General features: G+C 36.0%; 1 long non-coding RNA gene across 2 annotated transcripts in view; it reads left to right on the forward strand.

Annotated features, from left to right (window-relative positions):
- The window catches only part of LOC110742654, a 36,118-nt gene extending 14,640 nt beyond the window's left edge, over positions 1-21,478 (forward strand). Inside the window, exons 2-3 of one of the 2 annotated variants that reach the window (XR_002520569.2) lie at positions 10,696-10,793; positions 18,632-21,478. This is a non-coding gene — a long non-coding RNA (uncharacterized LOC110742654). Of the gene's footprint in view, positions 1-10,695; positions 10,794-16,788; positions 16,828-18,631 lie in introns of those variants that run through there. The other variant, XR_002520568.2, reaches the window with a different exon arrangement.
- Positions 21,479-23,255: the final 1,777 nt, after the last annotated feature.

The raw sequence follows: 23,255 nt of genomic DNA on the forward strand, positions 1-23,255 counted from the left end.
AGTTGGAATCATATGTAGCCTTTTCAGATCTACTTATTTCAGTTAGTAATATACATTTAAATGTTCTCTATGTCTTTCCACGGCTTGATAGTGCAGTTTTTAGTGCTAAACAATATTCCATTGTCTAGGTGCACCACAGTTAATTTATATGTTCACCTACTGGAGGATATATCGGTTGCTTTCAAGTTTTGGCAGTTATTAATAAAGCTGCTATAAACATCCACATGCAGGTGGTATATAAATGTAGTTTTCAACTCCTTTGAGTAAATAACAAGGAACAAGATTGTTTTTGTATTCCCACCAGCAATAGTGAAAAGTGCCTGTTGTTTCATATGCTAGCTGGCATTTTTGTTATCTAATACTGATACTAATACGGATTTTGGCCATTTTAATAACTCAGCAGTGGCATCTCATTGTCCTTTTATTTTTCATTCCTCTGATGTCATATGATGTGGAGCATCTTTCATATGCTTATTTTCCGTCTGTGTATCTTCTTTGATGGGAAATCTATTAAGATCTTCGGCCCAGTTTTTAATCAGTTTGTTTGTTTTCTTATTGTTGAGTACAGATGGTCCCCAAATGTAGGGCGGTTTGACTTAAAAATTTCAACTTTCCAGTGGGTTTATTGGGACATAACCCAATAGTATCTTAAGTCAGTAACCATCTGGACTTAAGATTGTTTGACTTATGATTTGTTTACTTATAATGGATTTATTGAGAAGTAATCCCATTGTAAATCAAGAAACATCTATATTAAGAGTTCTTTGTATATTTTGGGATAAAGATCCACATATCTTGTTTGCATATATTTTTTTCCAACTTGTGGCTTTTCTTTTCTTTCTCTTGATAGCATCTTTGGCAAAGCAAAAAATTTTAATTTTAATGAAATCCAGCATATCAGTTTCTTCTTTCATGGATTGTGTCTTTGGTATAGTATCTAAAAAGTGATTGCCAAACCGAAGGTTTTTTAGATTTTTTCCTATGTTTTATTGTAGGAGTTCCATAATTTTGCATTTTGCATTTAAGTCTGTGATCCATTTTGACTTAATTTTTGTGAAGGATGTGAGCTCTGTGTTCAGTTTTGTTTTCACGATGTCCAGTTGCTCCAGCACCATTTGCTAAAAAGACTGTAATTTCTTCATTGTGCTGCTTTTGTTTCTTTGTGAAAGATTAGTTGACTATGCTAATGTGGGTTTACTGCTGGACTCTCTATTCTGTTCCATTGATCTATTTGTTTGTTCTTTCACCAATGCCATGCTGTCTTGATTACTGCAGTTTTACAGCAAGTTTTCAGTCTGAGTATTGTTAGTTCTCCAACTTCTTCAATATCGTGTTGGTTATTCTGGATCTATTGCCTCTCTGTATAAATTTTAGAATAAGCTTTTTGATATCCACAAAATAACTGGCTAGGATTTAGACTGGAATTACTTTTAATCTATAAATCAAGTTGGCAAGAACTGAGATCTTGAAAATACCAAGTCTTCATGTTCATAAAGATGAATATCTTTCTATTTATTTAGTTCTTTAATTTTTTTCATCAGAATTTTGTATTTCTTCCCATAGGTCTTGTACATATTTTTACTAGATCCGTACTTAAATATTTCATTTTTGGTTATGCTGATGTAAATGGCATTATGTTTTTAATTTCAAATTTAACTTGTTCACTGCTTGTATACAGGAAAGTAATTGATTTTTGTACATTAACCTTGTATCATGAAAGCTTGATAAATTTCCTGTTAGTTCCAGGATTTTTTTTCTGGTGATTATTTCAGATTTTCTACATAGATAATGATGTTATCTGTCAGCAACGACTAGTTTTATTTCTTCTTTTTAAATCTGTATACATTTTCTTTTCTTGTCTGTTACATTTGCTAGAACTTCCAGTATGATATTGTAAAAAGCAGTAGTGAGAGGTGACATCCTCGCCTTGTTCCTGTGATTAGTAGAAAAGCCTCTAGTTTCCCACCGTTAAGTATGATGTTAGTTGTAGGTGTTTTGTAAATATTTTTTAATCAAGTTGAGGTTCACCTTTATTTCCAATTTATATGAGAGTTTTTATGATGGATCAGTGTTGGAATTTTCATATGCTTTTTCAACATCTATTGGTATAATCATGTGGCTTTTATTCTAAATATTTTATTCTAACACTTGTTGATATGATGGATTACATTAATTTATATTTGAGTGTTGGACAAGACTTTCATACATGGGATAAATTCCACTTAGTTGTATGTATAAGATTTTTATAGATTTGTTAGTTTTTTTTGCTAATATTTTGTTGAGAATTTTTATATCTATATTTATGAGAGATATTAGTCTGTGGTTTTCGTTTCTTGTAATGTCTTTGGTAGTGGTATTAGAGTAATACTGGCCCCATACAATAAGAAACTATTCCCTCTGTTTCTATCTTCTGAGAGAGAGAGAGTCTAAAATTGGTATAATTTTTTTTCTTAAATCTTTGGTAGAACCTACCATGGAGCACTTTCATTTCTGATACTCATAATTTGTGTCGCTTTTCATAGTTAACCTGGCTGTAAGACATAGAAAAAAAGAGTGTTTATCATACTGTCATGCACTACTCAGTGGAACACTTCTGACACCAAATGTGTGCATTTTTTTCCCAGGCACACATCAAGTAATTCTCTAGAGGACACCAATTGGGTGTCCTATAATGTGACTTGATTCTGACACTATCTACGAGATAGCATCAGATCCCACAGGGTAAGGACTCAGTCCTATAAGACTGCCCCCATCTCAGATGCCAGTTGGAAGTCCCAGGTTATGACCTGTGCTTCTAACCAACTGGCTATAAACTGAGGTTTCCATGACCCCCTCCTTGAGTTAATTTGATAGAGTAGCTCATAGAACTCAGGAAAACACTTTACTTATATTTACACATTTATTATAGAGGATGTTACAAAGTATTCAGATGAACAGCCAGATGAAGGGATGTGTAGGGCAAGGTCTGGAAGGAAAGGGGCATGGAGCTTCTATGCCCTCTCAGTGTACAAGCCTCCAGGAAACTCCATGTGTTTAGCAATCTGGAAACTCTCTGAACCCTGTGCTTTTGTGTTTTTGTCATGGCTTCATTATGTAGGCATGATTAATTAAACCATTAGCCAGCATTGGACAGCTCAACCTTCAACCCTTCTCTCCTCCTCTGAGATTGGTGAGTAGGACTTCAAATTCCTACCATCTGATCACATGATCATTTTTCCTGGTAACCAGCCCTTATCCTGAGGCTATGTAAGAGCCCACCAAGATCCACCTAATTAGAACAAAAGATGCTCCTGTTTAGGAAATTTCAAGGGACTTAGGACCTTCCTGTCAGGAACCAGAGGCAGAGACCAAATATATATTTCTTATTATATCACAATGTCACAGAGGTATATTGATTTTATTAATCTTTTCAAATAATTAGCTTGTGATATTGGTGGTTTTTTTTTCCTATTTATTTAAATATTATTGATACCATCTCTACTTTTTCTTTTTCTTCTTTCTGTCTTTTTTTTTTTTTTTTTTTGGGAGATGGAGTCTTGCTGTGTCGCCCAGGCTGGAGGGTAGTGCACTGTGTGATCTCGGCTCATTACAACTGCCACCTTCCAGATTCAAGCAATTCTCCTGACTCAGCCTCCAAAGTAGCTGGGATTACAGGCGTGAGCCACCATACCCAGTTAATTTTTTGTATTTTTAGTAGAGATGGGGTTTTACTCTCTTGGCCAGTCTGGTCTCAAACTCCTTACCTCAAGTGATCTGCCTGTCTTGGCCTCCCAAAGTGCTGGGATTGCAGGCGTGAGCCACTGCGTCTGGCCTCTACTTTTTCTTGTTTTCTGCTTGCTTTGAGTTTAATTTGCTGTTCTGTGTCTAGTTTCCTAGGGTAAAACTTAGAATATTGATTTAGATCTTTTTTTTTCCTACTATATGCATTCAATGCTTTAAATTTCCATCTAAATACTGCTTTTGTTATATCCTGCACATTTTGATGTTTTTATTTTCATTTAGTTCAAAACATTTTAAAATTTATCTTGAGATTTCTTCTCTAATCCACTGATCTATGTGTTGTTTACACCATGTTGTTTAATCTCCTGCTATTTGGAGGTTTTCCAGTTATCTTTCTGTTCTTGATTTCTAGTTTATTTCTGTTGTGGTTTGAAAGTAGACATTGCATGATTTGTATTCTTTTAAATTTGTTTAGGTGTGTTTTATGGCCCAGAATGTGGTCTATCTTGGTGAATATTGCATGTGAGCTTAAAATAAATGTGTATTTTGCTGTTGTTGGATGAAGTAGTCTGTAGATGTCAATTACATCCAGGTGATTAATGGTGTTGGTGAGTTTGACTATGTTCTTACTGATTTTCTGCTTGCTGAATCATCTGTACATTTCTGATAGAGGGGTGTTGAAGTCTCCAACTATAATAGTCTCTTCATCTGTTTCTCCTTTCATTTCTGTCAGTTTTTGCCACATGTATTTTGAAACTTTTAAATTAGGCACATATACATTAATGATTGCTATATATCTCCTTGGAGAATTAATCTCTTTATCAGTACGTAATGTCCCTCTTTGTCTCTGAAAATTTTCCTTGGTCTGCTGTCTGCATTGTCTTCTATCATGAAGCTTGTCTGCATTGTCTGAAGTTAACATAGTTCTCCCTACTATTTTTGATTAGTGCTAGTGTTACAGGAAAGGGGTACCCATCCAGACCCCAAGAGAGGGTTCTTGGATCTTGTGCAAGAAAGAATTCAAGGCGGGTCCACAGTGAAAAGTAAAAGCAAATTTATTAAGAAAGTAAAGTGCTGAAATGACAGCTACTCCATAGATAGAGTAGGACATTCCTGAGAGTAAGAGGAGGAGCATGTCCACCCTCGGTACAACGCTTGTATATATACAGGTTAAAAATAGACCTTGGGGAGATGTGCTCTGCTACAAGGGTTTATGATAAAGAATTAATTTTCTTAATTACTACATTTTGCAAGAATCAATATTATTATCTTTAAAGCAGAATTAGGAATGTCTTCGTTCTCCAGATATCAGGATATTTGGACACTCTCAAGTCTGGGTCTGTTTTAGTAAACATTATTAATTCATTCCCTTATCCATAAACATCTAGAGGCTAGGAATGCCTAATTTTCTGGGAATGTAGCCCAGCAAGTCTCAGCCTCATTTTCCTAGCCCTTACTCAAAATGGAGTCGCACTGGTTCGAATGCCTCTGACATTAGCATGGTATATCTTTTTCCATTTCTGTGCTTTGAATCTATATGTATGTTTACATGTAAATACAACATATAGTTGAACTTGTGTTTTGATCCACTCTGACAATCTCTGTCTCTTACTGGGTGCATTCAGCCCATTGATGTTCAAAGTGATCACTGATATATTTGGATTAATATTTACCATATTTGTTACTGTTTTCTATGTGTTGCCCTTATTTTTGTTCTTAGTTTTGTCTTCCCCTTTTTTCTCTCTTCTGTGGTTTTAATTTAGAATTTCATGATTCCATTTTTCTTTTTTAGCATATTAGTTATATTTCTTTTAGTGGTTACCCTGGAGTTTGCAATTTATATTTACAACTAATCCAAGTCAACTTTCAAATGAAACTATTCCACTTCATGGGTTGTGTAAGTATCTTATAATAACCAAATTATCTTTATTTCTTCCTCCTGTCCCTTGTGTCTTTGCTATCATTCATCTCAATTCTACATAAGCATATATAATACATATATATATTCAAAATAAAGTGACAAGGATATATTTATTTATATATATAATATGTTCATATACATGTATATAATCTTGCCATTCTTATTTTGAATGAACCATTTTCTGTGAAATACTTTGCAAATAAAAAAAAAAAGCTGCAAAAGCGCTTCTTCTAATGTTCTTGTAAGCCAGATCTACTGTCAATAAATTTTCTCAATTTTTTATTTATCCAAAAAAGTATTTATTTCTTCTTCACTTTCGAAGGATAATTTCACAAAGCACAGTACTCTAGGTTGTGCTTTCTTTCTCTCAACACTTTAAATATTTCCTTGCTTGCGTATTTCCTGTGGAGAAGTCCAATGCGATTCTTAATTTGCCCCTCTATCTAGGTGTCTGAGTTCATTTTCTGTTGCCTGTAACAGAATACCTGAAATTGGGTAATTCATAAGAAATGAAATGTTCCTATGGTTTTTGAGTTATATTTTTATCACACAACTTTATATAATATAATTACCTATTCACTTTTTTTTGTTGGTTTTCCTTTAACAGACCTTAAAGTTCTTGTTGTCATGGTTCGTATCTCATTTTTTTGTATGTCTCTATCTAAAACTTTACCTGGTATTCATTAAATCGTAAGAACTCAATATATGCACTTTGAAGTAATGGTTTTCCTGACTTTTAGCCTACAGGATTTGCTGTAATTTAAATAGTTACTCACTCTGTTCTATTCACAGTGCTAATCATTCCCTTCTGTGTGCCTACTGCATACCTTGTGCAAACAAACCTCCATTACACACAGCATCCTGTACTCTCATCATTTCTTTTATTTTCTGTCTTATTCTATTAAACATGTCCTCTAGATGAAGAATCTATATCTTATTTAACTTGCTTTTCGAAATATCTAGCACAATGCTTGCCACATGTGGGAAAGTCAGGAATTAGTCACTAAAACAGAATTGAAATAGGTATACAAAGTCATTCACAAATCATCCTGCCAAGTACAAACCAAGTTATGAATATTTTAATTTTACCAGCATTCTTTAGTCTTAAACAAAAGAAATTTTAAGAGTAGCATCATATTTTTAAAACAAAGTTTCTAATGGCAGGCAAATTCTGGATTTCCCTGAAAATCATTTTTTCCCTCCCTGAGGATACATGGCATTCTATTACTAGAAATTTTTGTATAAAATATGTGTGAACTAAAACCTAATATAACTTTAAGACCAAAGGTACTGAGCAGTTTAAAAGTGATTCTACAAGGCAATGTCAGAGCTCCACAAGATTTTTTTTTTAAATTTTTTTTTACAGAGAGAGAGCTCTGAATGCATTTAACTTACAAGTTTTATGACTTGAACTGACTCTTACCCAGCAAATGCAATTCTTGGAGACTAAGCAAAAATCAATTTAGGAGTTCTCAAAAAACTGTTCTACATTTTTAGATCATCAGAATATACATGTTTTCAAATAAGAAGGAAAATTTTCTTCTGATTTAGCAATCTGAAATACACAACAAGAAGAAATTATGTTAATAATCAGTATCTTACTATTAACTTCACTAAGGTAGTGTCACAATGATGAAGAAAAAATTTTTAAAGGCAGGGGCAAGCCCCTGCTCTGGCCTGTAGAGCTTGGAATTCATCATCCCATTCTAAGAAGCACAAAACTTAAACTGAAAAACCAACAACTTTTCTTATATCCATTGAGAAAAGTGAGGTCACAGGGCAAACCGCTGCTTCTAAAATTGGAGACACAGATAGACAAATACAGAGAATGACAGTTAACCAGAGCAGAAATCCACAAGCACAGTAATCAGTGCTGCCAGGGTAGAAAAACCTAAGTATAATTGACAAATTGCTAAAGACTTGAATTAAAAAGGCTGAGAGATGAAAATTCTAGGGGGACCTAGTTATTGGGGTCTTTTGTGAGTTTTATTTCCAGGAGTTCAACCAGGTTCTCATAGTAAAGAGTAGAGAAAAATCCCTTCATGGTTCTGGCAGAAGGAGGCGAAAAGTAAGCATTTCGAAATATACTACAGCATTCTGTTCTTAACAAGGCCTGCCTTAGGGGAAACTGTTTTACCAGAGTCTAAACTATTGAGGTTTTATCAGAGCCTAACTGATCTGGGAGAAGGAAAATACCCAGCTCCAGCCTTCTGTAGCCTTCCACGTGGGAAAAGGGAAATACCCAACTGCAGCCCTGTCTAGCCATCCTGCCCAACCTAAGGGAGGGAAATACTGAGAAGCACTTGTGAAGTTCATAGTTCAGGGGCACAAGCTCACAAAGAGACTAAAACCGAAATATAGGCCCCACTCAGCACCTGTTCACCACTTTACTAAAGGCCTATTTTCACAGTTACTGTTACCAAATACATTATGTCTGCTTGTCAAGAAAAAATTATGTCATAGTAAAAGGCAAATACACAGACTAAATGAGCATCAGAATCAGAGTTAGATAAGGCAGTGGTGAGGGCTGGGTATAAGAGTCAGAGAAGGCTTCTGATGGGAAAACTTGAGCCAGGTTTGAAAAGATGTGTGGGAAAAGACAATGAAAAAAAGGATGAGGAGCATGGGATGACTGTTTGAGTAGAGACTAGCTATGCAAAGACCCAGAGACCTGAGAAACAGTTTAGCAAATTTGGGGCGTGTGACCTGAATGTCAGCAGTGAGGGTGGCCAGTTAATATTCAGTGCTGGATAGGCAGCTGGGGAGTCATATAGGAAGAGGCTTGTATGTCATGCTAAGCTATATACATGGTAGGAGGAATCTTTAAAGTGTTTCAAACAGGGGAACAGCAGGAACAGCATCATCAAATTTGCCTTCATAAAATATCACTATGAAAACATTGTGGAAAAGAAGGATTAGAAGAAAATAAGATTAGAGGCAAAAAGATCAACTAGAGTTTCTTACAGGAATTTTTATTGGAAATGGACATAGCCTGAACTCAGACAGGAACAGTGGGTATAAAGAAGAATCAAGATGTGACATGGAATGACTCCGAAGGAGACACCCTTGTTTTTGGCTTATGATGGTGCCATTTCCTACATGCAAATGATGGTGAATGATGGCAAATGAATAGGGATGGGGAGCAGTCCAGTGGGAATGATATATTTAGTTTGGGGCATGTTACGGTTAAAATGAAGATCCAAATAAATATGTCAGTAAAGCAGTTGGGAAATTCAAGTTTGAAATTGATTACAAATCCACACCCAATTATAGGTGAAGAACTAGATAAAGACACTTTGGAAAGAGTGAATAAAATTGCTTAAAATGGAGCCCAATGAATCCTATTATGTAAAGGATAAAATGAGGAGGAGTAAGGAAGCAGAAAACTAGAAAGGATGTCAAGAATGAGTGACCGATGAGGCTGGAGCAAAACAAAAAAGGATGGTATTACAGAAACCAAGTGGAGGTTCTAGAATGATGGAATTGTTAATATTAATAAGTGCTTCAGTGAGGCCAGGAGAAGGCAAAAGGATAAATGATACATAAAACTAAAATAGCTACTTGGATTGAAACAAAATGTGTGACCAGTTTTGATGACATAATGGGATTGTGTGGAAATGAAAGCTAGAATTCAGCGGGCTGTGGAGAGAAATGAGGATGGTAGGGTGCATTTTGTCCAAGACACTTATGTCTGAAGGAAAAGTCATAGTAGCCATGGAGTAAAGCACCAGCTATTTCTAAAAATACAGTCCATGAAAGCAGATATACCCCTAGCCTTATTGACTGTTGTAAATTTCTTTTACAGTGTCTGGCACTGAATTCATTTGTTAAATGAATGCATAAACTATATAGGAGAGACATGAGGATGTCTATTTATCAATAGAAAAAAAAAAAAAGAGACTCAGTGTAGGTGCTGGACTCCAAGTAAGAACAAACTTTTAAGAGAGCCTGGGGCTAAGATGTTGTAGCTAGGAGGAGGAGAAGCTCTGGGACTCAGCATAAAACACACACTTTGGAATGAAGACTCTCCTACTCAGACCCGTGGGAATAGGATGGTGAATAATGTCAGAACATTTCAGTGCAATTCCACCGGGAAGTTGAGTGACACAGAGACCTGTTTGCATTCTTGAGATTTTGTGGTTACGAATCCAGTGTGTCCTGACCTTGAATGACCCTCTAAAAATGACAAAAATAACTCAGATAATTGTGGGTGTAACAGAGGTAAAGAGGCTGAATTATTTGAAATGATAGTCTGTTTTACCTGACATGCTGAAGAGAACTGGTCTTCATTTCCAGTGTTTTGCCAGTCTCAGTGTTAATCATGCTGACTGTTCCTTTCAATACCCCTCTAAGGTAAGTTAGCTCCTCCATTAACCCTACTAGAAGAAGTCTGACTCAGCAGGAATACTACATGAGAAACAGAAAATCCAGTTCAGACCTTGCAGCCACCCAACCCAAGTTACTGTCTGAGGACCCCATCATTCTTTTCTGCAGATAAAGAAATACCAAGATTGACTCAGCACAGAATGTGTGGATAAGAGTTGAACGATTAGAATACAGCTATCATGTGACTCAAAACCACCTATTTCTAGAATGATGGCAAATGAATAGGGATGGGGAGCAGTCCAGTGGGAATGATATAGTTAGTTTGGAGCAGAACAGAAAAGGATGGTATTACAGAATGAGCAAGCATACTATCAGAATGAGCATTCATACTATTAGAGCGATATTATTTTAAAACAGCTGCTAGATTAAGAAAGGTACCCCTGCCTAGTCCCTCCACTGCCTTTAAGCCTGTATGTGGAGTGTGAGAGACCGGTGATCACCACAGGTTCAAAGAGAATTTTGTATGTGAATGTAGGTGTAATATAACGTTTTCCAGCTCCAACTTCGAGTATGTGTAAGGCAGTCCCTGAGGAAGTTCTCTTCCTGACTACACATGAGCTATCCTTGCAGGGTAATTGCAAGAGTCTGAAATTCTATACTACCTCGTTTGGGGAACAAGCTGGTGCAATTTGAATTTACCATCCACAAAACCACATTTGTATTCCCAGTAGTGTTGGAGAAGTGCGGTTGGATCCCTCCTTTGTGTAAAATCTCGAATCTCTCCTCTGACAGCTCAGGTTGAGCTCATGATACCTGTCTCCATGAGGTAAGATATAATGACAAGGTAATCTGATGATTTACTTTTCCTCTGTATGCCTTTGGGGTTTCTTTTCTCTTCTACCAACAAATAATCAGGCAAGTGAAGTGACTTATACTAGTGCGGATTTGAACGATGGGTTTGTTTAAAATTTGATATTTTGTTAATCATAATTTTTTGCATTAACTTTGATTTAATTTTTTTAAATTGGTGCAAAAAATTGCGATTAACAAAATAATCAAATTTAGATTTCTAAAATCAAAACTTATGTAAAAAGGTTGCATTATTATATTATTTACCTTGATAGCTAATTGTGTGTGTGTGTGTGTGTGTTTGAGGAGCATATCTTAAGTGTTTTGCCTGAGTGAAGTGCCTACCCACCTTACTATATTCTCCGTGCTGGAAGCAAGTATGTATTTATTAAAGCTTTGTTTTCCCTTTTAAAATAGTTTCCTTGGCTGGTTATATGAACTTAGATTCACTACATAACCAGTCCTTCTTGGGATAAAAACCAGATGGTGAATTGTTGTGCTCTGAGATAGATTTTACTTTTGGAAATTTTCAGATTATAAAGATTGCCACTTCGTGTAGGTTTTGAAGAAGTTCTGAGGGTAATTGCAAAGGAATGACTAAAAAAGATATTGGACACAGGGATATCATTTAATAATAGATCTTTTTAAAAGTTGGTGCTCTGAAGATTCATTTGGGTAGTTAAGGTGAAGGTGTGTTTGCTCCAAAGGTCACATTATTTTTTTTTTTTGTGCCATGTATTTTTGATGAAGTAAATTTGAACTTACATAGTTCATATCATCCTGATGCAAAAACACATTAATTCCTTAAATAAATGCATGTGCTTATTTTGTTGACACAAACTAGAAATATGTATTTCTGAGAGGGATAATATCTGGAATATGGATTTTTCCATTTATTGCCCTGTTACTGAAAAAATCCTGCAAAGATTTTGTCTTAGGTCATTGTATTGTGGCCACATGCCTTCATATTCTTGACATGTCTGTATCTGCACACACCTATTTCTAATTTTTTGTTGTAATAGCTTTTGCCTGAAAGCAGTCTAGAATTTCTGTGATAGTAGAAGGGAAAGAGCAAGATAGAGAAATAGGACTTTCCCACTCTTGTTTCCCCACAGAAACATTAATTTGAACAACCATTCATGTGTGAAAATACTTTCACAAGAGCTAAGGGAACCAGGTAAGAGATCACAACACCTGGATGTAGCACAGGAAAAAAAAAAAAAAGGTGCATTGAAGAGGTCAAAAAGAACAGTTTCACATTAGCTGCATTACCCTTTTCCCAAATGCAGGCAGCACAGTGTGGAGAAGGATGCTCTCTGCATGTGGGAAGGACAGGGAAGTGAGGACTAGACTTTGCCTTGGACCCCAACATAGGCCACTCTAGTAAAACCCAGCATGGGGCAGGCTTCTGTGGACCCAGGTGCCAGACTGAAACTTGCAGACTGAGCTATTACACTTGCCCCAGGGCTTCACTATATCACATAGCACCAGGCTCCAGGCCTGCCTGCTGAACTCAACCTCTGGTCTTCCCTACCACTGGGCCAACCTCAGTGGCTCCAGGCTTCAGACCACCCTCAGTGCCAGGCCAGCTCTAGTGGAGCTGGGCTTTGGGCCTATACCAGTGGCACCAGCACCTGCTCAGGGCCAGGCTGACTCCAATGACTCCAGGCTCCAAACCACCCCCAATATCAGGCTGACCCCTATGGCCCTAGGCTTTAGGCTTGTCATAGCCCAAGTCTACCCCCAAAGCCCTTGTCATTAGGCCAGCACCCATGGCCAGCCCTCCAGATGAAAGTTCCAGGTGCATCTAGCAGTAGGACAACTCCTGCACCTCCAGACATGAGGCCCATCCTAGGATCCTGACGAGGCCAGAACGAAGTTGATCCATACAGACCTAGGTGTCATGCCTGTTCCAATGCCAGATTTGCACATGGCTTTAGGCACTATGTCAACACACATGGACACAGGCTCCAGGCTCCCCAGCAGAGAGAGGCTCCAGCAACACTCTTACATATCCAAGCTTCATGAAGAGTAGAGTCTGTGGACCTAAGGCCTAGGTTTACCCTTGAAGACTTAGGATCCAGGCCCATTCCAGAGGACACAGACTTCAGACCCATCCTACTGCCTGGCCAGCCCCTTCAGATTCAGACTCACAGCCCACGTCAGTGCCAAGTCAGCCCCTGTGGACATGGGTGTCAGGTTAGTTCTCAAGGGTATAGGTTCCAGGCCCACCCCCGTAGACCCACTTGACAGGCCCATTCCAGTGGATCCAGAACCACCCAGTGGCAGACCCAGGCACCAAGCCAGTAGCTAGATGACTCCAGCAGCAAGCCTTCCAATAAACTATGCCAGAAGGCCTGCCCACAATTTCTGAGTGGGCTGGCAAGTAAAGGGCTTTCTCAGACAAAGCCAGCCTATGAAGACATAATTAAGTGTATACTTCTTCAAATGGGCAGACACCAATGCATGGCCTGAAAAATCAAGGACAATGAGGGAAACATGGTATCTCTGAAGGGAAATAAAGTGCCAGTGATGATCCTAAATAAATAAAAACGCTTGAGTAGCCTGAAAAAGAATTCAAAATACTGTTTCAAGTAAGCTCAGTGAACTTAAAAAAACAAACAAACAAACAAAAAAAACCCAGAGAAACGATTCAAAAAAATGAAGAAAACAATAAATGACCAAAATGAGAAATTTAATAGAGTTATAAATGTTTAAAAAATTGAATAGAAATTCTGGAGCTAATGCAATCAATGAAGTGAAAAATGTGTGTGTGTGTGAGAGAGAGAGAGAGAGAGAAAAGCGGGGAGAGAAAGAGAGCAAGAGAGAATCAGTTGCAGAATTGATCAAGTCGAAGTACATCTGAACTCAAAGACAGGTTATTTGAACACATGTAGTCAGAGGAGCAAAAAGAAAAAAAGAATGAAATGTAATGAAAAAAGTTTATGGGATTAGTGGGACAGCATCAGAAGTGCAAATTTTCAAGTCAAAGGACTTCAAGAAAGAGAAAGGGAAGGTGAATGTGTTGAAAGCTTATTTTAAAAAAAATAGTGGAAAGTTTCCAAACCTAGGGAAAGACACAAACATCTAGGTACAGGAATCTCAAAGGTCTACAATTAGGTTCAATCTGAACAGGCCTAGCCCAATACCTATTATAATCAAATTGTCAAAAATCAAAGCAGAGAAGATTCTGAAAGGAGCAAGAGAAAAGAAGCAAGTAATATTTAAGGGAGTTTCAATAGGCTAGCAGATTTCTCAACAGAAATTTTACAGGCTAGGAGAGAGTGGGATGATATATTTATAGTTCTGAAGGAAAAAAAAGCACTGTCTGTCAATAATACTGTGCCTGGAAAGTCTGTTCTTCAGAAATAAAGGAGAGAGAAAGACTTTTCCAGACAAACAAAATTTGAGGTAGTTCATTACCATGAAATCTGTCTTACAGTAAATGCTAAAGAGAGCTCTTCATGCTGAAAGAAGAGGTTGCTAATTAGTAACATGAAAACATATGAAAATATAAAATTCATAGGTAAAAGTAAGCACACAGTCAGAAGAAGAATACTCAAATACTCTAATGGAATGTAAGCCATTATATCTTCAGTATGAAGGTTAAAAGACAAAACTATTAAAAGTATTAATAGCTACAATAATTTGTTAAGGGATATGCAATATAAAAGATATGAATTATATCATCAAAATTCAAAATATAGAAAGAGAGTGGAGTAAAAATGTGGACTGTGTGTGTGTGTGTGTGTGTGTGTGTGTGTGTGTATGAGATCAAAGTTAAGTTGTTATCAGCTTAAAACAGCCTGTTATAAGATATTTTCATAAGCCTCATAGTGACCATGAAGCAAAAACCTATCGTGGATATGTGATAAATAGTAAAGAACCAAAGGATACCACTAGAGAAAAACACTTACATAGGAAGACGGCAAGAGAAGAAGATGAAAAAAGACTTAAGAAAAGATGGAAAACAATTAGCAAAAGGGCAGTGGTAAGTTCTTGCTTATCAGTAATTACCTTGAATGTAAATAAATTCTTCAAACAAAGGGCACAAAGTGGCTGAATGAATATAAGAACCAAAATACAACCATTTGCTACCTAAAAGAAACTCATTTCACTTGTAAGGACACAAGTAGTCTGAAAGTGAAGAGATAGAAAAAGATATTTTATGCAAATAGATCCAAAAAAGAGCATAGGTTAAAAATTACATCAAATACAATAGCCTTTAAGTCAAAACTGTAAAGTGAAGGTAATTACAAAGAAGGTAATTTGTAATGATAAAAGGGTCAATTCAGCAAGATGATATAGCAATTGTAGATACATTCAATATTGGAGCACCTAAATATAAAAAAAAATTAATAGAACTGAAGGGAGAAATAAACTGCAATACAATAATATGATACTTTAATACACTGCTTTTAGCAGTGAACCAATCATCCAGATACAAAATAAACAAGAAAATATCAGACTTAAACTATATTTTAGACCAAATGGGACCTAACAGACAAATACAGAACATTTCACCAAACAGCAGCAGAATACACATATTTCTCAAGTGCACGCAGAACGTTCTCTAGGGTAGATCATATGTTAGGCAACAAAGTAAGTCTTAGCATATTTTAAAATTCTGAAATTATATTATGTATCATTTCTGATCACAATGGTATGAAATTGGGTATCCAAAACACCTCGAATTTGTGGAAAAATTCACAAATACGTAAACATTAAACAGCTTACTCCTAAACAACTAGTGGGTCAATGAAGAAATTAAAAGGGAAATTTAAAAAACTTGAGACAAATGAAAATGAAAACACAACATACTAAACTTATGAGATGAAGCAAAAGTAGTTCTAACAGGGAGTTTTATAGCACTAAATGCTTACATCAAAAAATAAGAAAGAGATCAAGTAAGCAACCAAAGACTGTACCCCAAGGAACTAGAAAAAGAACAAACTAACCCCGAAGTTAGTAAAAAGAAGGAAATAATAAAGCTTAGAGCAGAAATAGAGTAGAAAAACAATGTAAAAGATCAATGAAACTAAGAGTTGGTTTTTTGAAAAGATAAAGTGCAATCCCCAAATTCATATGAAACCACAAAAGACCACAAATACCTATAGCAATCTTGAGCAAGAAAAATAAAGCTGGAATTATTACATCATTTGATTTTAAAATATACTACAAAGCTACAGTAATAAAAAAACAGCATGGTACTGGCATGGAAATAGACACATAGATCAATGGGACAGAATAGACTGGAAATAAATCCATGCATTTATGACCAACTGATTTTTTTTATAAAGATGCCAGGAATATACAATGTGTGAAGGACAATCTTTTAAATAAAATTTTGTTGGTAAAACTGTGTCCACATGCAGAAGAATGAAATTAGACCCTTATCTCATACCATATACCAAAATAAATCCAAAATGAATTAAGGACTTAGAAATAACATGCCAAGCTATAAAGCCATCAGAAAAAATACAGAGGAAAAGCTCCATGATATTGATCTGCATAATGATTTCTTTTTATCTATAACCCCAAAAGAATAGGCAACAAAAGCAAGGACAAATGGAATTATATCAAAGTTAAAATCTGCATTAAAAAAGGAAGCAATTGACAGGATGGAGGGACATCCTATGGAATGGGAGAAAATATTTGCAAACCAAAAGTCTGGTAAGAAGTGAATATCCAAAATATATAAGGAAGTCAACTCAATAGCAAGAAAATAAATAGCCTGATTAAAAAATGGGGCAAGAACATGGACAGACATTTCTCAAGAGAAAACATAAAAATGGCCAACAGGTATGTGAAAAAATGATCAACATCACTAATGATCAGAGAAATACACATTAAAACCACAAGGAGTTATCAGCTCACACTTGTTAGAAAGGCTTTTTAAAAACGATGAAAGATAAGTGTTGGTGAGGATGTAAAGAAAAATAAAGTTTTTTTTTTTTTTTTTTTTTTTTTAGATGGAGTTTCACTGTTGTTGCCCAAGTTGGAATTCAGTGGCATGATCTTGGCTCACTGTAACCTCTGCCTTCGGGGTTCAAGGAATTCTCCTGCCTCCGCCTCCTGAGTAGCTGGGATTACAAGTGCCGGCCACCATACCTGGCTAATTTTTGTGTTTTTAGTGGAGATGGGGTTTTGTCATGTTGGCCAGGCTTGTCTCGAACTCCTAGCCTCAGGTGATCCACCCACCTCGGGCTCCCAAAGTGCTGGGATTACAGGCGTGAGCCACCGTGCCCAGCCAAGAAAAAGAAATTCTTACACACTATTGCTGTGAATGTAAAATTAGTGTAGTCATTATAAAAAACTGTATGAGCCTCCTCAAAAAATAAAAACAGAACTACCATAAGATCCAGCATTTCTGTTATAGGGTATATAGCCAAAGGAAGTGAAATTAGTATATTGAAAAGATATTTGCACTTTCATGGTCATTGCAGCATTATTCACAATGGCCAAGATAGCAAATCAAACTAAGTGTCTGTCAGTGGATGAGTGAATTTAAAAAAAAAGGCATATATACACAATGGAATACTATTCAGCCATAAAATAGTCACGTGTGACAACATGGATGAACCTGGAGGACTTTATGTTAAGTGAAGTAAGCCAGGCACAGAATGACAAACCCCACGTGATCTCAGTTACATGTGGAATCATAAAAAGTTGAACTCATAGAAGTAGAGAGTAGAGTGATGGTTACTAGAGGCTGGGGTGGTGATGAGGGAGTGAGGGTTGGGCAGACTTTGGTCAAAGGACAAAAAATTTCCTGTAAATAGGAAGAAAAAGTTCAAGAAATCATTTGTACAATGTGGTGACTATAGTTAAAAATGCTAACAGTAGATTTTAAGGGTTCTCATCAGAAAAATGATAACTATGTGAGGTAATACATATGTTAATTTGATTTAGCCATTCCACAATGTATATGTTTCAACATATAATGTTTTACACAGTAAATATGTAATTTTTTTGTTTTTCAATAAAGAAAATAAAAAACATTAAAAATTGCTATGATATTTACTTAAAGAAAGCTAAGCATTGCAGGCCTTCTTGGTGCTATTGGTATTTGTTACAAACCATAGTTGTTACCCAGTCACAACCACACATAGTATCAACTCTCCAATCTTACATATATTCTCATTTTTCTTGGGAAAATACCTAGGTATAAATTTATTGAATTATGTAATAAGTGACTGTAAGGAACTTTCGAACTGTTATTAAAAAGGTCTGCATCATTCTCATTCCCACTAGAAATGTATGAGTTTTTGTGGTGCTGGATGCTTGCCAGCACTTTGTGTTGCCTATTTGTTTCCTTTTGTTGTTCTAGTAGATGGGTAGGGGTATCCAGTGCGGTTTACATTTTTATTTCCCCAGCCACAGAACTTGAAGATTTCTGTTACTGAAAAAGCTGACTGATGGTCAGTTTTAACTAGGTAATAGTTTAAAACTTTTCAACTTGATTCTTCTAAGATTATGTAACACGTTATACATAAAGTAATATATATTATTGTTAGCAGAAATATAATGAGTTTATACTTCAAGAGTAGGAAACTACTTAAGGAGATAAATACAACATCTGTTAATTTCTTTGAAGTCATCCTAATTTAAAATTTCAAAGCATAATAAGTATTTGTTTTGTTGGTGGTTTTGTTTTCTAAGAAATAGTAAGTCAAAACTACTAAAAAATCAACTGGTTACATTTTCATTATAAGTAGTAATTTATATGCAATATTATAAACTTCAAATATTTTTGTACTGGTGTACATAAAAAGTAATTGTAGAATTAATTATTGACTATTATTTTTCTTTTAGTAGTCAAAACTATTCATGTATGATTTTAAGTGCTTGGCTTGAAGTATATACTGACTGCGTTAGGAATTTAGCTCTTCTCGTACTTCAAAACACTTTGAATAAATGGTAAGTGCTTTTGAAAATACTTTTCTGTGCATGTTCTGATGGCTAGGGACTGGTAATAAGTTACATGGCTGTGTCAAGTGCAGGTCTGGTGTAGAATTACTATCAACTATATTGATAAATGATGCAATTTACTGTAGTCTTCTGATTTTTTTAAATAACATTACACTGCTACGTAGAGTACTTCACCTATTTTTTTTTTTTTTTTTCCAATGGAGGAATTGACACTGGCAAGTGAATATAAATAAAGTTGAAAAGACTTTGATACATAATCCTTGAGATAATTTATATATGATTTTTGATAATTCTGACTCCCTAAATTCTTTTTTCTTCAATTATAGAAACTGATCAAGTGAATGTATTTGCTTGAATATGCACATATTACCAGCATTTATACATTCAATTTTGTGTTTATACACTGGAGCCCCACCTATTCTGTGTAGATAATTTCAAAGAATTCGAATAAAAAAAAAGATGGTGACAATTCATTATTTTAACTTTACTGTCTTAGGAGACAATGATGGTGTTCTATTAAAGTGTTACTCAAAGTATGTTTTGTGGGTGGATGTTGGTCCACAAACATAGCGGTCTACAATGACATACGTTCAGAAATTGAAGGCACACATTTTGAAACTTTTAAAGTAATTGGAAATTATCATGACTTCCAAGCAGTGCAATGCAGAAAAGTTGGTCTATGATGACCTGGGGTGGGACGAGGGACAGGGGTAGGGTTAATATGATCCTTCATTAGATGCTTTGAAAAGTGCTTATCGATAACATAATAGCAATTCTCTGAATTCTTTGACTTCGAAACATAACTTTATTGAGTGTGTGCCATGTGTCAGGTACCATGCTAAATATTTTACAGTGGTGTTTTATTTATCCCACGTAAGATTCCTACTATGTGTTCTTGTTGGATCCATTTTACAGAAGCACAAAGAAGTATCTTGCTTAAGGTCACACAGCTAGCAGATACATATCAAGATAACTGTAGAGAATAAAGTAGCTTTAGGTAAACTGATAATTCTACTTTGACAGTAGTTCTTGCTGGTTTCAGCTCTTACATGTGCAACTGAAGGACAGTAAGTGATATATATACGTTGTAGGACTTTCTGAGACATGTGCCTCTGGTTTAGGATGGAGGAGTGGACAACCAACCTAGATAAATCACAGCCTTACTATTTCAGGGGTGAGAGGAATCCTCCTCTGTCCCAGTATGAACACTTCAGATATATATTACCACAGAAAAAACATAAATCTCACTCATAACCAATAGGAGAGCTCCAACACATTCATGAAAGATCCACCGTGGAGACCTAAATACCTCCCAGTAGGCCCCACATCCAACATGGGAGAACAAATTTCAACATGAGATTTGGAGGGGACAGATACCCACAGTGCCTTTCTTTGATGATTCTAATCGACTCTGAGGCGAAAATGTAATGATTAAATATGTTAGGTGTTGAGTAAAAGGCTAAGGTATTCCTATTTGATAAGTGTATCAAATTGACACATAGAAGATGTGACAATGCTTGTGTTTCTTCGAAGTATCTTTTGTATTTGTTTGATTCCTGGATTTTGGTAGATTCTGGTTAGGAATTGTTGCCAGATGAGGGTTCTGATAGCTGAGCTCTTACTGTACTTAGCAAACCCATTAGTAAGTATTAGAACTTTGTTGTGTGTTTTTTGTGTCTCTTACATATTCAGATTCAATACAGACAAATTATTATCAATATTTTTATTCAAATAACGTAAATGTCAAACATGTTATATGCATATATTTACTAAAGTAGCAAGGTGTTTGTTTCAAGGTGAGAGATGAGACTACTAAGCTTTTCTGTCTAGGTTGGCTTCTCCTTGCTTTACATAACTGCATCACTAACACAGAGCTGAATAGGTGCAGCTGTTGCTTTCTGTATTATAATGATCACCATTAATTCTTCCTGGCAAATCTAGCCCTTGGGTATCAGTGGGTTAGTAGGAAACAAAGACTGATCTGAAATGCTGGAGGTGGTGAAGGGAGTACTTCAGGATATAGTTTTAAAACTTGGCTTTTTGGCCTGCCAACAATGTGAGATTACAGATGCGTTGGAATTATATTTACTTGGAGGGGGGTAGGCAGAGAAAGATTTTATTTTGTATTTCATTTTACTGGATGCCTTTTGACATTCTGGGCAGCATCAATTGGCAAAGGTGATTATGTAATCAATAGGGCAGAAGAAGAGCTCAGGGTTGCAATTAACGTGTTATTGTACAAATCAAAGGAACAGTAAAAGGCAATTTGTTCAACTTGTCACCAGGCCTGGACAATCTGTGTGCAGACAAAAGGGAGACAGAAAATTGGACTGGAGAAGCAAGAAACTCAAAACAGTCAGGCTTTTGTTTTCTTTCTTTTCAACTTAGTATTAGTCAATGTACCTGTCTGACAACTTTAAAGTAGGTGACAGGGATCAATGATGCATTATTTCTAGTTTTTAAACTAACATTTAGAACAAGATTAAATACCTAAGTTATTTGGATGTTAGTTTTATAATTTTTAATATCTCACATTACGTCTCTATATTTGAATTTTTTGAATTTAAGACAGTCAACATAATAGTTCTATTGGGATAAAACTGTGTTTTCTAACAAATCCCAGGCACTGGGTGCACTCACTGCACTTTGGGTGGCCGAGGCAGGCAGATTGCTTGAGGCCAGGAGATTGAAACCAGCCTGGACAACATGGTGAAACCCTGTCTCTACTAAAAATATAAAAATTAGCCAGGTGCGGTGGTGCATGCCTGAAATCCCAGCTTCTTGGGAGGCTAAGCCACAATAATTGTTTGAACCTGGGAGGCAGAGATTGTAGTGAGCCGAGATGGTGCCACTGCACTCCAGCCTGGGCAATTGAGCAAGACTGTCTCAAAGAAAAAAAAAAAAAATCCCAGGCATGAAATAAATACATATTCATCTAGTAGCCCCTATACAACTCACAGCAAGTTACAAAAATTTATGAAGAAAAAGTTGTGAAACATTCCAGAATAAAATCAATGATGACCATATGATAAATCTTCCTATAATTTAGTTATGTTTGATTTAAAAAGTAGAGCTTTGGATAATATCCTTAGGTATATGAAAAATAATTTAGTGGAATCTCATTCTGTCCTTAAAGAAACTACTTAAAGGATATATTACTATTTGATACTTACAAGCCTTATAAAGTAGTTTGCACACATGTTATCCTTCCATCACCATATAATATTGAGCAGATTAATAAATAGTGCTGTGTGTGTCATACCTTGGTCTTTGAAACCGAGCAACACTTCACAAATGGCCTAATCTCCAAGTATGAGTGTTTGTATTTTTGTAATTATGTAGAACAATTATATAATGATACTGTTATCTCATTTTATGATTGAATATTTATTAATGATGTTATTCACTCATTCAATAAACATTTATGGAATATCAATATTGTACCAGGCATTGGGTTACATACTATGTTTTCTTTTTAACAGAATAAAAATATTTTCATAATGTTTTATAGCTTAGGATAGTGATGATAAGAGGCCCTCCAGCTAGATTGCTTTGTTTCAAAATGTACTACTGTCACTTACTAGATGACTCACTTTGGGCAAATTACTGAACTTCACAGTTAAAGTTGAAGTAATAATAATATTTCTTTCATGAAGTTCTTGTAAGGATCAAATGAGTTGTGTGTGGTGTGTGTGTGTGTATAAATTAGGATACTACCTGAGAAAAACTTTATACACATGCACCTGTAGTTATACTATATTATTTAACTAGATGTGGTTCTGATGTTAGAACTTGGCATTGAGTGATAAAGATAGATGCTATCTCTATTAGTCTCTATTAGGGATCTCTAAGAAAGTAGGACCAATAGGATGTGTGAATACATACACATATATACACATATATATACATTTATATATATAACTATATGTAAGTTACATATAACATATATATTTGTTTTATGTATAGATGGGCAGAGAGAATAATGTAGCTTGAGTCCACAGGCAACCCAGAGGCAGGATTCCCTTTGTATGTACTTGTGTTCAAATTTCCTCTTCTTTTTTTTTTTGAGATGGAGTCTCGCTCTGTTGCCCAGGCTGGAGTGCAATGTTGCGATCTCAGCTTGCTGCAAGCCTCACCTCCTGGGTTGATGCCATTTTCCTACCTCAGCCTCCCGAGTAACTGGGACCACAGGCGCCTGCCACCACGCCAGGCTAATTTTTTTGTATTTTTAGTAGAGACGGAGTTTCACCATGTTAGCCAGGATGGTCTTGATCTCCTGACCTCGTGATCTGCCCACCTTGACCTCCCAAAGTGCTGGGATTACAGGCATGAGCCACTGTGCCCAGCCTCAAATTTCCTTCTTATAAGGACATTGGCCATATTGGATTAGGGCCGTCCTCAAGATCTTGTTTTAATTTACTCACCTATTTAAATAACTTGTCTGCAAATATGACCACATTCGGAGTTACTGGGTACTAGAATTTCAACATATGAAAATTTCTGGGGG

Source organism: Papio anubis, chromosome 2 (assembly GCF_008728515.1).
Source record: "Papio anubis isolate 15944 chromosome 2, Panubis1.0, whole genome shotgun sequence".
Lineage (NCBI taxonomy): Eukaryota > Metazoa > Chordata > Mammalia > Primates > Cercopithecidae > Papio > Papio anubis.